This window comes from Octodon degus, unplaced genomic scaffold, assembly GCF_000260255.1.
Source record: "Octodon degus isolate 3935 unplaced genomic scaffold, OctDeg1.0 scaffold00018, whole genome shotgun sequence".
Classification (NCBI taxonomy): domain Eukaryota; kingdom Metazoa; phylum Chordata; class Mammalia; order Rodentia; family Octodontidae; genus Octodon; species Octodon degus.
Genome location: NW_004524594.1, coordinates 12,895,837 through 12,901,094, shown reverse-complemented (window position 1 = coordinate 12,901,094; position 5,258 = coordinate 12,895,837).

Genomic DNA, 5,258 nt, shown 5'->3' with positions numbered 1-5,258 from the left:
GCTCCAAGGCAGAGAAGCATGGCAGAAAGGTATCACAGATGAGAAACAGTTCATGGTTGGGAGAAAGAAGGATCACAAAATAGCAAAGTAGCATGGAACCTGCATGTAACCCCAGAAGCCCTCTTTCTGTCCTCATATTCTATTCAGCCTACCTGCCCCTACGAAGGGCATTACTCAGACCCACAATGGGTCTTTCCATTATCCACTCCCAGAACTATGCCAAACCAATAGTGGACCAAGTGATTAATCACATGCCCTTGATCCCAGTGTCACATACTCTACATCCACCTCTTAAAAGCCCCACCTATTACTGCATGAGGTTTTGGAAAGACATCTAGACACAAGTTCTAACAGAAGGTAATTTGATCATGGGGTTGCTCTACTCAGCAATGCATTCATCTATTGATGAATTTAGAAGCAGAATGTGTATTAGGAGTTGGGGTTTGGGAGATGCATTACTAGGGGTGGACCTGGAAGGGTGTATTCTTGTTCCCAGCTCCTTTCTTTGTGTGATTGTTGGCCACCATTGTGTGAGCAACGTTCCTCTACAATGCATTTTCACTATACTGGTTCTGCCTGGGAGCCTTACAAGAACTGAATCCACTGTAACTGGGAGCCAAAAGAAACCTTACCTGTTTCAGTTGCAGTTATCAGTTGTAGTGTCTCAGTAAGAGGAATGCAGCCAATACAAATGCTAAACTTGAGAACATGAACACTTCCAAAGCCAAGTGTGATCATTAGCCCACCAGATAACTCAACATTTTGGGGGAATCTGTTATGCACCCATACTAATATGATTTTTGTTATATAATGAGTTTATTTTATGCTAGAAACATGAAATGTTGGAATGGCTGCAGTGAGCAGAAGCTGGAGACTCTGAGGAACAAGTTAAACAGAGCAGTCTTAAACTGTCCGTAGAATATTTATTACCTTGAGATGACCATAGGTAAAAACGTAAAGGGAAATGAGGAAAATGTTACTGGAAACTGCAGAAAGAGATCCTTGTTATATAGAGGAGGAATTTTAGTAACATGGATACCTACAGTAATGTGGAAGGTAAAAAATGTTCCTGTTTGTGTATTCTAGCTAAGGACATTTCTTGGTAGAGTCTTTAAGATACTAGCTCATGTCTTCTTGTTTATAGCAATATGTGAGAAAAAAGATAATCTAAAGGTAGAACTGAGAAAAAGAAAAAGAGTAAAGAAGGAAAGGAAGAAACATTCAGAGCTTGCTAAATTCCTAACTTCTCTATGTAGCAAATGGTGCTAAAATAAAAAAATGGTTTTCAAAGATAAACTTCAGGATATTGCCAGGAAAATATCAAACAATGAGGCGAAAATGAGGGCTATAAAACCTTTGTTTAGACCTCAAAAATATCTATATAAGTGATTCAGAAAATCATTCAGGCAAACAATAGAGCTTTAAAGATTCCTTAGTGTGTTGTGTCTGGGCAGTTTAAGCTGAGGAACTCTGAATAGAGAACAGCTTGAAGAGGTTCCTGGGTATACATTTAGTCCAATAGAATGAATCCAATTAGATTTATAGGAAACACGTAAGGTTCTAAAAAATTATATTGGCAATTTAGACATCATAGACATACAGAGACAGTACAAAACGAAAAGTAGCCTGTGAACCCATTAAATTCTACAGACATAAAGCACACTGAAAATCTCTAGCTGAAAACTTGGGGTATAAAAAGGAAAGATAACTCAGCAAAATCACTTCAAAGGGTGAAGTAAAAAAACTGTGAGGAGTCATTTTATGTAGGACTAGGTCTGAGCCACAAGGAAAGAAATTCCAACATACACCCAACTGCATTTAAGGGTTGTATGACCAAGTAACTTTTCAGAATTTTTCTTCTTCCCTATCACTTGAACCAGTATGTTTGTTATAGTTCTTCTATGCCATCTACTCCATTGCTTTGGGAGTATGTGAAACACAGAGATTAAGATGAAGAAGAACCACATGTAGAGCTGCACTTAAAATTTATTACTTAAGAGACATAACCCAATTTAGATGGCCAGATTCTGGATGATAGTATAATGGGTTGAGACTTTTATACCTTGGAAAGAAGTGAGAATATTTTGCATTTGGGAGATACAGGAATCAAAGGGCAGGCTGTGTTAGTGAGCCTCCATAATGGCTCCAAAGACACTCCAACTCTTGGTATTCATCTCCTTGTGTAGTTCCAGTGACCAGAATTGATCTATATACTCCATGGTTTATATTTGAAATGATGGTATGTTACCTCCACATTTAAGTCATAAAAGACATCGTATCTCCCATCTTGTCCCCCGTTGGATCTCTTACTATGGAAGAATTCAACTGTTAGGTCATAGGACAATTTACCTAGCTCTCTCGAAAAGTGGTGAGGCCTCCAGTCACCAGCCATGTGAGTGAGTCATCTTGGAATGAAACCTTTGTCAAGTTAGCCTTCAAATGTTTAAGTGCAGCCAACATCTTTCCTGAAATCTCTTAACAGACCTTAAATCATTCACTCAGGGAAGCCACTGCACGATTTCTGGCTCATAGAAAATGTTAAGATAATAGATGTTTTATTATTTTAACCTGTTACATTTTGAGAGTTTTCTATACAGAGTAATGTAACAAGGATGTTTCCAAAAATTTCAATTCCTGGGGGAATCAGATGGTTCCGTTTTCTGAACAGATGATCAATCATCTTATTCTGTCACATAGTATAACCAGGAATTTATAAAGTACCTTTTTAATAGCTTCATCTGCTTCTGCTTCTAAGAACCTCTCTCTACAGAAGGATTGTTATGATTTATATCCAGATGTGCCCCTAGAGCCTCATGCGCTCAAAAGTGAACCTTCTAAGGTGACTGGATCACGAGCACAATATGGATGACTTGCTACAGAGAGATGGGCTCTGAGGAGAACAGGCAGATCCCGGGGGGGGGGTGTGTGTGTGTGTGTGTGTGACCTGGGAGAGCAGGAGGTCTTCTCATGGCTCCTCCCTTCTCTCGCTGCTTCCTGGGTGCCACCACAGGAGCAGTTTTCCTCTGGCCAGACACTTTTGCCATGCTGTTTCCATCTTTAAACTGCCAAAGCGTGAAGCAAAATACACTTCCGTTAAGTTGTGGGTGCTCAATATTTTGTCCAGTGACAAATGACTAAGACACATATCCAGGTATGACTGTGAAGTGTAAGATACTGAACTGTACAGTACTGTCTTTTAACTCCAACTTAAACATTAACAATAATAATACACTTTCTTCCTTCATCAATCACTCACACCAAAATGTCCATCTAAAAGACATGAAAAAACATTTTCTAAATGCGTTAACATTGTGTTTGTAAATGCTGTTTCCTTTTAAACCTGGGGCAGTACTAAGAAATAACCAACGAGGAACATTACTAGATGCATATTAATGTTAATGTGTGAGTTGGCCTTGGTAGAATTTTTTTTTTTCTCAAAATGGTGTATCAATCTATTTCAAATAGACACTGAAATAATTTCCAGAGAAAGGAAATGGAGGAAAACAGAAATATGTGTGGAACTGTAACAAAACAAATCTATTTCCCCTCAAGATTCTATAGAATTGTTCTGATTAAAAAATAAATATCTGGAGCCGGGCAGATGGCTCAGTAGAATAAGCACTTCCCTGGCAAGTACAAGGGCCTGAGTTCAATCCTCCGTTACGCCAAAAAAAGAAAAAAAGAAAACTACTCACATTATTCACAGTGATATCAAAAAGAATTTAAAATGTTTTTTATCCTCTTTTCTTCTTACTTTTGTGCAGATCATCTGGAAATCACAGTTTATAGTTATCTAAGGAAATCAATGGAAAAGGCAGTTTTCTCCCCCACTCCCCATTTTTTTAAACTACACCTCAGCCTTTCGCCAGATCTCAATTATAGAAGTGTTTCTCTGGTGAAAAAATCAAAAGTGTACCAAAATGTAAAATAGGTATTGTGAAATGGGATGAAAATGTTCAAATGGGAAGGGGAATGGAAGAAGGGGAACGGGGAGGGGGGAAGGAAGGGAAAAGAAAAAATGGAAACAGCTTTTCACAATAAGGATGGGAATAGGGATTCAAGGGAGCGGAATGAGGAAAAAAGAGAATAAAGATATACCATGTACAGGTTGGTACAAATACCCCACAATGTGTGATTATTATATTTAAAAACCCCAACAAACTTAATTAAAAAATTAAAAAAAGCATTTCCGTGGAGAGTCATCCATATGGGCTAAAGACGAGGGGGTTACCCACACAAACAACAGCCAGCCCTATGTGCGTAAGTGCTTCCAGACCTCTTCAAAGGGTCATTGTAGCCACTAAATATAATTTATGCCAAAGCAATAATTAAAGCTTAGTGAACACTCTAAACTGCGTGGCCTTTTACATTTAATCCACAAAACAACCTACGAAGTATTATTATCTCCACTTTACACAGTTGGGGTTTTCTGTTTGTTTTTCCTAAAGTGGGAAAGAGTAAAGATTAACTTGTCCATAGTAGCAGCAAAACTGGAGATGTAGTAAGCGCCAGGATCTGAGGGCTCTGGGCTGGGGATCTTTCAAGAGGGGTTTTAAAGGGCTAGAACATCTAGCCCTATTCTAGGTACTGTATTACTCTGCAATATCTAATGGGTCCCTTTGCTTCTCGTGGAAACCCCTCTGAGGCTCGAGGGACTCCTTACCTGAAGGAATGGGACTGCAGCCTAACTCTCCACAAATACTCACTTTCCTGACCTGGTTTCAGCCTGCCCCTAAGCAGGCCTCAGAAAAGACGAGGGCCCCAGGGGTTCTGGGCCCCTAGGAGACAGGGACAAAGCGCAGTGTTGCTCTGGATAGGAATGTTGTTTGCTCAGCCTCACCCAGATTGCCCAAACCCAGGAAAACAAACAGAGCTCTGCTGGACTCCCCTGAAATCCCAAGAGTCGGTTCGGCGGGGTACACAAGCCCCGGGGATGCGACGTCCTCACAGGGGCGCTGGCAGGTGGGCTTGCAACGCGGGGCTGAGCCCTCCAGGAAGGGCGTGAGGAAGCGGGCCGGGGCGCGGGGGCCGAGGCCGCTCTGCTCGGGCTCCTTGGGGGACATCAAGGTCCCCGCGGCTCAGCGGAGCCCCGCGAAAGATCAGAAAAGGACCATTGCCACTTTAAGTGACTCAGGAAGTGAAAGGGGCCGCCTGACCGCGGAGGGAAACTGGAACCGGGGCGGCGTGGGCCGGGAGCGGACCCTACGAGCGAGCGGAGGCGGCGGCGGCGGGCGGCGCGGGGTCCTCGCGCGCGGGGG